Consider the following 13,038-nt stretch of genomic DNA (forward strand, 5'->3'; position numbering starts at 1 on the left):
TGGTTCATTAGAGGTAAGAGTTGTATGGACTTTCCTGCCTGGGCTGATTCTGAAATGCGATTCTCAGATCTCAGCTTTCTAAGTAGCTAGGATTACAGGTATGAGCCACCAGTGACTAGCTTACATTGATTTCTTAATATAGTTCTGTGCTAACACTATACAACTTTGCTTTTTAAGGTAGTTTTTTGGTATAACCTGGAAATCTTGCATTCTTTCCCCTAAGTGAAAAAGCTCAAGGTTACTGCTTCTCTTCTATAAAATCTTACAATCCCTGTGGTCTGGAATGACCTTTAAATATTAGATGGAATTCAGTTGGAAAAACATCTGCATCTTTCCTTTAAAGAAAGGATCATTATTAATTTTCAATTCTATTTACTTGCTTTGTTTTTATATAATATTTCATGATTAATTGATTATTTTTTTCTTTTAAAAATTTCAGTTCTAAATTTTTCTTTGATTTCAAGTTTATCTGTAACAACAGCTTTTTCTATGAGACATTTGCACTTCAATTCTTTCTAGATAATGTATCTTAGTTACAACTTCTTTGATCAAAATGTTATTTTTTAATTCTTTATTTCTAAGTTAATTTGGAAACTTTACTATATTTTTCATTTCTTCTAATGTATAGCACCAGGATTCAACTTTTATTTCTCTATGAACATATCCAAAATACATTAAGAATATTATCTCTCCAAGATCTTTTAACTTCATGCTGCTCCATGATTCTCCTTCAAATAAAGTTTGGGCCTCTTTCATTTTTATAAAATGTCTAGCAAACAACTCAAGTCAGTTTCTTTTCTCTCTTCCTTCCTTTCTTTTCTTCCTTCCTTTCTCTCATTCTTTTTTTCCCCAGAGTTGAAGACTCAGGGCCTTGCACTTATCAGTCAAGTGTTCTTCCACTAAGCTCAATCCCAACATTCTTCCTTCCTTCCTTCCTTCCTTCCTTCCTTCCTTCCTTCCTTCCTTCCTTCCTTCCTTCCTTCCTTCCTATCTTTCTTCCTTCCTTCCTCCCTCCCTTCTCCTTCCTCCCTCCCCTCCCTCTTCCCTCCTTCCCTCCCTCTTCCCTCCTTCCCTCCCTCTCCCCTTCCCTTCCTCCCCCTCCCTCCCATCCTCCCTCCCTCCCTCCTATCCTCCTTCCTTCCTTCCTTCCTTCTTTCTTTCCTTCCTTCCTTCCTTCCTTTCTTCCTTTCTTTCTTTCTTTTTCTTTTTCTTTCTTTCCTTCCTTCCTCCCTCCCCCTCCTACCCTCCCTCCCCCTCCTATCCTCCCTCCCCCTCCTTCCCTCCCTCCCTTCTTCCCTCTATTCCTCCCTCCCTCCCCATCCTCCCTCCCATCCTCCCTTCTTTCTTTCTTTCCTTCCTTCCTCCCTCCCTCCCTCTCTTCCTTCCTTCCTTCCTCCCCTCCCCCTCTCTTTATCTCTCTTTCTTCTTTCTCTCTCTTTCTCCTTCCTTCCTTCCTTCCTTCTTTCTTTCTGTCTTTCTCTCTCTCTCTCCCTCCCTCCCTCCCTCCCTTTTTCCCTCTCTCTTTCTTTCTTCCTTCCTCTTTCTTTCTTTCTCTCTCTCTCTTTCTCTCTCTCTCTTTCTCTCTCTCTCTCTCTCTCTCTCTCTCTCTCTCTCTTTCTCTCTTTCTTTCTTTCTTCTTAGCATTGGGTGCCATGCCTTACCTTTTTCACTCCAGGCTGCAACTCTACTACTTGGGCCACACTTCTACTTCTGGCTTTTTGGTGGTTAACTGGAAAGTAAACTCTCACCGTCTTTCCTGCCCCATCTGCCTTTGACTCCCAATTCTCAGACTTCAGCTTCCTTAGTAGCTAGGATTACAGGCATGAGCCACCAGTGCCTGGTTTGGAATCTGTGAGCTGATAGAGACTAGCTGTTTTGGTGTCTTCCTTTCCTCTTACCCTCTCTGCTTCCATCTCCCTTCTCTCCAGTGCTTCTGAGATTTCAAATATTGGAAATAGTATTACCCATTCCCCTTGTGTTACTTCTTTACAAAAAAGCACAGTATTCAAGGGAAATGGTAGGAAAACAAATTATGTAGATTCAAATTCAGGACCTGCCTTTTGTCAGTCCTATGAACCTGAAAGGAAAATATTTTTAGGAACTTACCCAAATTTTCTTCTCTACTGTATGTGCGTTAGTGGTATTCAGCTGCGGGCTGGTCCAGTAGATGCCAAGTCCTGGAGAAGGAGCTGGAAGGATAGGATTGGTGCTGGAATGCCAGCACATGGCTTCTCTTACATGACAAGAGTCAGGGCACTCAGACTTCTCACCTGACAGCTCAGTAGGCCCAGGCAGAAGCTGCAAGGACCCTGTTTTTTCCCTCCCTAAGTATCACTTCTACTGCATTCTGCTGGTCAAGCAAGACACTAAATCCAGCCCAAAGTCAATGGGGGAAGGAAACTGGGCTCTTCCTTCCAAAATAAACGCTGACTCCAGTGGGAGGAATGTAAACAGGATGTGTTTTAGGGACCCAAGTGAGAACCAGATAGTTCGAAGGCATATATTGGAGGTAGAGACCATCATGCAGGCTTACTGTCCTACCTATAAATCATAGCTGGAGTCCTAATCAGGCTCTTAGCTTGAGTTCCTGCCATGCCTGCTTCTTGTTATGTGAACAATTACTATAATTTCTCTAAGTTTCTGTTTCATTTTTAGGAAAATGAGGCTAATAACATTTACCTCAAGGGCTGTTGTTGGCATTGGATGGACTCAATTACAATTGAGTGGGCTTCAATTAATTATTATACTTTGGTGTGGTGCCACTCATAGAGTGATGGATGGGTTTCAAGTAGGCAGAGGAATATCTACACCATGCTTTCAACCATGTTATTGTGTTTCATAAAGATGTCTACCTTAAGAAAATGTATGTTTCAACTGTTTAAGGCACTGCTGAGTTTGCTTGCTAGGGACAATAGATGAGCAGCACTGAGTTTTCCCTCAATGTTCCTACTCCCGTGGAAGCACCAGGTCTTCCTCCCAGTGAAAATGCCAGTAACACATGAGACTGGGAGTGATCGCATGTGCAATCAGATTTCTACCCTTGCTGGGGTAAGATAGAAGAAATACTACCTGTTTTTTTCCTCCTCTTATTGCACCTGCTATTGGCTAGATCCAGCCAGAAGCTAGAAGCTCCCAGTGCCAATTGATGCCTTTAGAGAAGCCCAGCCTCCCTGAGCATGGAGCAGTGGGGAGAAAGGTACAATGGGGTCTGAAGCAGAGAGAGACCTGCTCAACTCAGAGAGGTTCCTGGGTTAAGTGGGTCTGATTGATCCGGAGGACAGACTTGCCAAAATTTTTTCCTCAGAGAATTTTGTTGTAATAGCTCCTTTTTCATCTCTAGTTTTGTTAATTTGGTCTTCTTCCTCTTTCTTTTGGCTAGTTTGGATAAGGGTGTGTCAATGTGGTTTGTCTTTTCTTGAGACCTTTCAAGAGTTTGTAAGCCCTAAGAGCTGATTCCCCTGTGAGCCAAGCTTCCCTAAGTTTATGACTTATTTATTTTTGAGTATTTGTGTGTATTTAGGGAGTGCCCTGTGATGAGTTGATGCATGTGTACTTGGTGCAGTAATTCTTTAATCCTGTAAGCAGGGATGATGATTGACAGAAGTAGAAATTCTGAATAGTTGATGTGCTTTGGAGCAACCTAGCCTAGTAATGGATGTGAGCTGGTGATAAATATTCCAGCTTGCTTCCCTTAAAGTGGAAAGCCCTGAGGCAGCTCTACAGTGTCTCTGTAATCCATCCTTATTATTTACCTTCTTTCCTTCCACATCTACTTCTACTTTCTGACCCACGGTGCTTAATTTACTTTCAAATAAACTACATGTATTCAGACTCACCTCCAAGCTTGTTTCTGGAGACATTGCCTAAATATAATATGAAAAAATAGCTAACAAAAGCTAGTGTCATTACATCAACATATGAATATAAGGCAAGAGGCATTACTAGAGAACAATGAATTTTTTTTTTTTTTAATTTTTTTTGGGTCCGGTTGTGGGGCCTGAACTCTGGGCCTGGGCGCTGTCCCTCAGCTCTTCAGCTCAAGGCTAGCGCTCTACCCCTTGAGTCACAGCGCCACTTCCGGCTTTTTTTTTTGCTTATGTGGTGCTGAGGAATCGAACCCAGGGCCTCATGCATTGCAAGGCAAGCACTCTACCACTGAGCCACCTTCCCAGCCCCGAACAATGAATATTTTTACACATAAAAGAGTCACTCTCACCCTGAAAACATTACAGGAAGGAATAGGAGAAACTCTATGGTTTCTTGGCACATGCCAAAATTTTCTTAATAAAGACCCAGAGACACAACAAAGCAAGGAAAGTTTGGACAAATGGGATTGCATGAAACTGTAGAGCTTCTGCATGGCAAAGGGCATAGCTAGCAAGATCAATAGAAAGCCCACAGATTGGGAGATCTTCACTAACCATACAATGGACAAGGGTCTCATATCTAAAATATACTTAGAACTCAAAAAGTTTAATTCCCCAACAACAAATCCTCAAAGAAACAACTGCTAGATAAATAAGTGGGCGAAAGACTTAAAGAAAGACTTCTCTTGGACTCATTACCTTGCTCATGTAAATGTAACCCTCTGTATAGTATCTTTACAATAAAAAATTTAAAAAAAAGAAAGACTTCTCTGAAGAGGAAATAAGAATGGCCAATGAACATATAAGGAAATGTTCAACTTCTCTAGCCAGAAAAGAAATGCAAATCAAAACAACATTGAGATTCTACCTCACCCCAGTTAGAATGTCTATAATCAAGAAATCTAATAACAACAGATGCTGGAGGGGATGTGGCCAAAAAGGAACCCTACTGCACTGTTAGTGGGAGTATAAACTTGTTCAACCAGTCTGGAAAGCAGTATGGAGATTCCTCAAAAGACTCTACATAGAGCTCCCCTAAGACTCAACAATTCCACTTTTGGGCATTTACCCAGATGATCACAATCAAGGCCATACTAAAGCTACCAGCACAACTATGTTTATTGCAGCATTATTCATGATAGCTAAGATATGGAACCAACCCAGATGCCCCTCAGTAGATGAATGGATCAAGAAAATGTGATATATATATATATATATGTACATATATATATATGTATATATATATATTCTATGCAAAGAATGACTCTGCCTCATTTGTTAGGAAATGGAAAGACTTGGAAAAAATTATATTAAGTGAAGTAAGCCAGACCCAAAGAAACATAGGTCCCATGGTTTCCCTTATTTGCAATAATTAGTATACATCTAGGATAATCTTATCGGATGAGCAGAAAAGCTCAAAAGCTAGGTACAAATGACCATATAAGATGATGCTAAATGAAATGAATCCCAAGATATGGACACAAGAGGTCTTTCTTTGTTGTTGCTGTTTTTAATGTGCTATGTGATTTTTTTTTGTTGTTTCTTTTGTATGTTCTTCCCCCTGTGGTATATTCCCTGTGACAACTGGATCCTCAGATCTCAGCCCTCTGATTAGCTAGAATTACAGGCATGAACCATCAGTTCACCTTATACATTCTTATACATTTTAAGTGCATGTAGACTATATACTAAAATTGATATTATAGTTAATTAATATTAAAGCAAATTTCAACAAATATCAAAGGATTGAAATCCTATACAGTGTCTTCTATGACCATGGTGGACTAAAAATTTAAAAACTAAAATAAACTAGAAAATTGGTATTTTGAAATTAAGCAGTAATAAGGATTGTGTAGAGCTGGGAGCCAGTGGCTCATACCTATAATCATAGCTACTCTGGAGACTGAAATCTGAGTATCATGGTTTGAGGCTAGCCAGGGTGGGAAAGTTCTTGAGATTCTTATCTCCAATTAATCACCAAAAATCCATAAGTAAAGCTATAGTAGGGTGCCAGCCTTGAGCAAATAAGCTGAATTCAAGAGCCAGGACTGAATATAATAATAATAATATAATTGTGCATGAGTGATAATGGAAAAATCAATGTATTAAAACTCATGAGATATGGTTAAAGTTACATTGAAGGAGTTGTAGAAGTAAATGCATATCTCAGAGAAAAAGAAAGGCTGAAAAGCGAATTTCTTAGTGTAATTGTTCAGAAGTTAAAATAAAGAGTTGGGTGCTGTTGAGTCATGACTATAATCCTAGCTACTCAAGAGGCTGAGATCTAATATTTGCACTTTGAAATCAGCCAGGAAGAAAAGTCTATGAGACCCATATCCAATTAACCAGCAAAAAGCTTGAAGTGGAATTGTAATTCAAGTGGTAGAGCACCAGATTTAAATGATAAAGCTGTGACAGCACCCAGACTCTTGGGTTTAAGCTCCAGTACCAGCATAAACACACACACACACACACACACACACACACACACACACCAGAAAAAAAAAAGAAATAAACCAGAAAATTGAATCCACCAGAATAAAGAAAAATTAAATTTTTAGATAAGAGAAGAAATAAATTGGTCCGAGGGTAAACATCATAGAAAATCAAATGCTTGTTATTTGAAAAGTTTAACATAATTAATGGACATGTAGGGGCACAGGGCAAGGAAAAGGGGGACATATCATACAAATTATCAATATCAGAAAGGAAAAGGATTACATCACTGTAGATACAGGAGATTTTTTTTTTAATCTATGAGGATATGAAAAACAACATCATGCCAATAAATATGGAAATGTAGAAAAAAATAAAAGGTCTTATAAAAACATATCTGATGAAAATTGACTAGAAGAAATTGAAACTTTGGTAGGCCTATGTCTAGTGAAGTAATTTAATTTTATAGTTAAAAGTCTTCCTCCTAGCTATGTGCATATGATCCTATAAAATGATACCAATAGGAATGAACTCCAAGAAATGAAAACAAGAGGTTTTCTGCTATTTTATATTTTGGCTTTATTTTTTTGTTTTCTCCTTTGCTGCTGTTTATGTGTTTAGTACGTTTTGTCTTGCATGTAAGTTTATCTGTTTGGGGGTGGGTAAAAGTGTAGGACAAAGGATGAACAAATGCAGCAGTGATACTCACTAGATACTATGTTGAAAATGAACTATACAACGTGTAGGGGGAAGTTGGGAGAGAAAAACTTGGAGAAAGCAAAAGAAGGATAACACTGTTCCAAAAGAAATGTGCTCATTACCTGACTTAGGTAACTGTAACTCCTTTATACATCACCTTCACAACAACGATTTAAAAAAAAAACCACTCAGTTAAAACAAAATTCCTCCAAGAAATGTCCTCCTACCAAATGGCTTCACCAATACAGTCTTCCTTATAGCTAATACCTTTTAAAATCAAAGAAAAAGAACACTTTCCAACATATTGTATCATGAAGGGAAGTTTTGATATCAAAACCTGACAAGGACATTATGTGAAAGAAAATTACATGTCAATCTTGTGCATGAACTACATAAAAGAATTTTGGTAAAAGCAGTAAATTAAGTCCGGTGGTGTAGAAAATGATTATGACATCAAGAATAAGTGACATTTATCCCATGGGGACAGGTGTCTGAAAGCATATTATCATGTCAATAGAGGCAAAAAGTATTTTCTAAGACTCACAATCTGTGATTTTTAAAAAAAAATCTGGCAGATTAGATCTAGAACTTCATTAGTCTGGGAAAAAGTGTGTGGGAAACTAGGAAATATCGATAAGAGAAAAGAAATCATTTTATGCTACCTATCCTTTGGAGTGGATATCCAAAGCAGACAGTGCCGTTTCTTTAGAAATCCCATCCTTCCCCTTGATATCCTGAAATGGCTATGATAGGTCACTGTGTATATGTGGAAATGGTCGTGAACTTTTCCTTTCCTTTGGCCTTGTTACCTTTCCTAGTATCAACACTCCACCTCAATATCTATCACTTTATAAGAAAAAGCTGGGGATTATGCACGCAGGTGTATGCCTTCTTTTATGACCTTCTTTCCCGCTTTGAGACACCAGCTGCTTTTCCAAAGGTAGACTGCTCACAATAGCCCACACCCATATTTCTTACCCCATGAGTTCAAATGGACCCTGGATGGCCAGAAGAGAGGAAACCCATGCTAAGATTCTCATGGCCCTACTTCTGATCAGAGCTTAGTTCCAGACCGCAGAATCTCTTTCAGTTACTTCAACTTTTATTGGACTTACTTATTGGACTCTGAGGGAGGTTAAGCGGGGGTATAGAGACAATGCCAAAACCTCACTAGGGAGCCAGGTTATCATAAGCACAAATGTCTTGCTTTAGTCAGGTGGCTACAGAATCTGGAAACTTCTGCTGGTCACTTGCTCCAGAATTTATTGCTTTTGTCTTCATTTGTGCTGGGAAGAGGACATTGTGTGGATCACTCCATACATCACTTATTCTTTTCATAATTTATAGTTGTCAGAAACTTTTTATGTGTATACAAATGGAGAAAATGGTGTTTAAACTTAATTTCTAGACCAAAGTCCTGAGCCACTGGGGTTGGCTTAACTCATACCTGAGCCCTATTTTGCAAATAAAGCTTGGAAACTGGTACCTACTCTCCAGCCTTTGGGGTACTGGGAAGTTGAAAAAGCTCGTGTAATGAGGGACATACCTTGTACAATCTTCAAGTAGCATCTAAACTAGAAATGATGTATCAGCTCTCTGGAGACTGAATCCCCATTTCATTAGAGATGATGGGGACAAGACCCCTCAGGAACATGCAGGACAGTCACACAGCATCTATACATCATCCATACAAGAGGAAACCAGTATCTTCCCTAGAGGTCATCCTCCAAGTCTGCAGAATGATTGTGGTTGTTCCCACAATCACACTTAAGCCTCTATTCTAAGCAAGATAAGCATTTTGCTGTTACATTGAGTGGTGTGGTTAGAGGGACTTGAGCTAATAATAAGAATAATGAAAAACAAACTGTAACTGGTCAGAAGAACACAAAGGTCTTTCAGACTCATCAGCCTATGCCTGCCCAGAGGAGAGAACTGTAGCTATTATCAGAATACTTTCAAATTTGAAAAATATTTTCCTATAATTATCAGGGTATTTCAGATAATTTTTGAGTAATTCTGGTTCTAGTAGTCTTCATAATTGCCTCCGTTTGTTTTTTTTTTTACCTGAACTTTTGGATGATGCTACAGTTACATAGTGAGAGATGTAGTGTTGCCAATCAATTCTGATTGGGTTTTAGATAGCCAAGAAAGAACATACAGGGTCAGGAAACTTTCCTTTTGCCATACCTACCAAAATGCACAGAAATAAATAAGAAAGGACCAAACAAGGAGAAAAATCCAGAGTTTTCAAACTAAAGGGTACAATCCATGTTATATATAATATATATTACATTATATATTATTTATTACCTGTTGAAAGAAGGAGGACAGAAAAAGAGAGAAAAGGGGGAAAGAAAGAGAAGAAAATGGAACTCAGAAACATGGCAGGAGAATTAAAATCCATCATAAATAGAAAGATGAAAAAATAGAAAGATGGATTTCCAATAATAATAACAATATCTGATATTAAACAATAAAATAATCACAAAGCTAATAGATGAAAAAAGTCAATAAATAGAAACTTAAATAGCTTGCTGATTAGGAGTACTGTGGGCTGCATGTAGCAGAAAATCCAACTAACAATGACTTAAACATACAGACTTTCATTATTGACTTAATGAGCCATCTAAAAGCAAATAGTTCTGAGATCAGCTTTTGCCAGTTTCACCAAGGACCTTCGCCATTTTCATTTTTGCATTCTGCCAGCTGTTTGGCATATTTCTGATTACTCCTCATCATCCCAGTATGGCTGCTACAGTTCTGTCATATCTTCACTAAACAGTAAGCAGGGAAAGGGGAAATAAAATAATGATACAACATGTGTCTCTAATTTTCGAAGGAGGAAAAGCTTTTCCTGACATAGCCTAATATTTTACTAAGAGTAGGTTACTTAGTTAACAGTAAGCCAACCATGTGTAGAGGTAAGAGAATTTATTATATTATCCAACAGCTTGGCTGAAAACACTGACAATAGAAATAAATCAAGGTTTGTCAGCAGGAAAGTAGGTGTAGTTACTAGGTAGTTGACTGAAATAATAGTCATAGTTCAAATTACTCAGACTTTCTCAGAGAAATACTAGAAGAAATAGACTAGATTTACAAAAGAAGGGGAAAGAACTCTAAGATCATAAAGCAAAGGATAGAAACAAAGGGAGTGGTAAAACTCCATTTTTAAAAATCACATAAAATAATAGAATATTTAAAAAATACCTTCAGTTTACAATAAAAACCACAGTAGTATATCAAGAACCCTGAGAAAAGAGTGATGCTCAGTACCTCCAGTGGAGGTACTGAGCTAAGATAGTTGTTCACCCATTTTACTTAAGCAATGGAACTTGACTGTACAGCCAGACAGGGCAACGGGATAAAAAAAAAAAAAAGTACGCACACTCTGAAGGACGTTTACAGTTTAGGCTAAAAGTGACATCCCAAAACCAAAGGGGAAATTATGGAATGAAATCTAAAGGGCTCTGAGATATCTCATTTTTAGCTATCAGATGGATGGAAACCAAACTCTGATCAGATGGTTACTTTAAACTATGAGAGGGAGTCAGATTTCATAGAGATGTAGAGCAACTTGCAACTACTTATAAGATTGACCTATATTTCAGTTGGTGTGGTGGTGCATGCTTATAATCCCAACTACTTGGAAAGTCAGATTGGGAGGGTTGTATTAGAGGCCAGCTCAGATCAAGTTAGGAAGATCCTATTTCAACAAGTTGGACAAGGTGGTACACCTCTGGACTCTGACTACATTGGCAGGACTGGATCTGAGGTCCTCCTTGGGAAAAGGATATTTTTAGGCCCATCTGAAAATTTCCTAAAGCCCAAAGGACTAGAGGGTGGCCCAAGTGGTACAGGTGTCTGTTTAGCAAACACAGGACCCTGAGTTCAATCCCCAGTATGCAAGATTTACAAATAGCCTTTGAATTCACAATACTAGTTCTGAGAAATTTTCCTACAGCTATATCTGTCACATAAGAAATTATACATTTAAAAACCTATTAGTTTTGTATCATATAATAGCACCAGACTAGAAACAACCAACATGGCCACTGAGAGGAGATGGTAAAATAAGTCATGATATAATCATACAATGGAGACAGTTAGAAATGTCTGACTGTGTAACAAATGATACATATTTTTTAAAAGACTGAAAATGCTAGGCACCAGTCAGTGGCTTATACCTGTAATCCTAACTACATAGGAGTTTAAGACCTGAGGATCACAGTTGGAAGTCAGCCTGGGAAGGAAAGCTCATGAGACTCATCTCTAAATAACTACCAGAAAGCCAGAAGTGGAGCTGTGGCTCAAAGTGGTAGAGCATTAGTCTTGAGTGGAAAAGGCTCAGGGATAGTGCTCAGGCCCTAAGTTCAAGCCCCACAACCAGGACCAAAAGAAAAACAAAACAAAACAAAACTTCATTTGCAAAATCACTTACTAATGAGGTAGTACATAGGTTCTAATTTTCGAGTCCACATTCTAAATAAGAGCAAGCCCCTCTAAAATTCAGTTACAATCCAGCTGCATACAGGTATTTTTCTGATGAACATATCAAGACAAAAGCCAGTTTGGGAACCGCCTCACAAAACTGAGCCTAACTCACCTAAGAAAACAAGATCCAAATGGACAGAACTACTTCCAAGCTTTTAACTATGTCCTAGGGAAAAAAAAAAAAATAGAAGAATTTTATAAGGATACAAAAAAAAAATTCCAACAGCTTGGAACCAGTGGCTCACGCCTGTAATCCAAGCTATGCAGGAGTCTGAGATCTGAGGATTGTGGTTCAAAGCCAACCCAGGCAAGAAAGTCTGTGAGATTCTTATCCCCAAATAACCACCAGAAAACTGGAAGTGGCACTGTGGCTCAAGTGATAGAGCACTTGCCTTGAGCTGACTTGCTGAAGGATAGTGCCTAGGCCCAGAGTTCCAGCCCCATGACCGCCCCCCCCAAAAAAAAAATCCAACATACAATAAGGTTAAATTCACAATGTCTGACATCCTATCGAAAATTATGAGGCACACACACAGAAAAAGAAAAAAATGTAAACTATCTGTGGAGAAAAATCAATCGGTCCAGATTATTTAGATAATAGTTATTATTAGTGACCTATCTTCAGCTGGGCATGTTGGTATATGTCTGTAATCTCAGCATTTAAGAGCTAAGCCAGGAAGATGGTGAGTTTGAGGCCAGCCTGAGTTATATGGCAAGACCATGTCTCAAAACAAGCAATAATAATAACAATAACAACAACAAGGGGGGCAGGAGGGGGGGAGGGAGGCTGGGAAGGGATGTGAAGGGTAAACAAAGGAGGAGGCTGCAATGCTTGATAAGAAATGTACTCATTATCTTGCCTATGTAATTGTAACCCCTCTACAGTATGTTCACAAAAAATAAAATAAAATAAAACAACAACAATAACATTCAAAAGCTAGTGTAACATATTTATGTTCAAACATGGAACATGTACACTTGAATTCTAAGGATGAAAATTGCTTGTCTGAAGCATAAAATCATTGGATAAGATTGATAGTGGCCATATCCTATAGCAGCAATGATTAGTGAACTCAAAGACACAGCATTACAAACTATCCCAAAGCTGGGCTCCAGTGGCTCCCACCTGCAATCTTAGCTACTGAGGAAGCTGAGATCCAGAGGATCTCTGACTGAAACAGGAAAGTCCATGAGACTCCATCTCTAAAATAATAAGCAAAAGGCATGACTTGAGGTATGACTCAAATGGTACAGCAAGAGGCCCTAATTCCAAACTCTGGTACTGAAAACAAACTAAAAAACCCACAGGAAAACAAAAGAGCTAAACAAAAACAGAACACTGATGAGCTATGAAATAATATACACTCAATCAATATATGATGTAGGCATTCTGCTCTTAAGAATTTTTTTTACCAGAAACAAAAGCTTAAGTCTATATGATGACTTTTAAATGAATGTTTATTCGTAACAGTCCAATCTGGAAACAGTCCCAAGTGTGTAAGCACCTAAATCATTTATAGAAAAATTGAGTCATGTCATATCA

Source organism: Dipodomys spectabilis, unplaced genomic scaffold (assembly GCF_019054845.1).
Source record: "Dipodomys spectabilis isolate Male_0828 unplaced genomic scaffold, ASM1905484v1 ptg000092l, whole genome shotgun sequence".
Taxonomy (NCBI): domain Eukaryota; kingdom Metazoa; phylum Chordata; class Mammalia; order Rodentia; family Heteromyidae; genus Dipodomys; species Dipodomys spectabilis.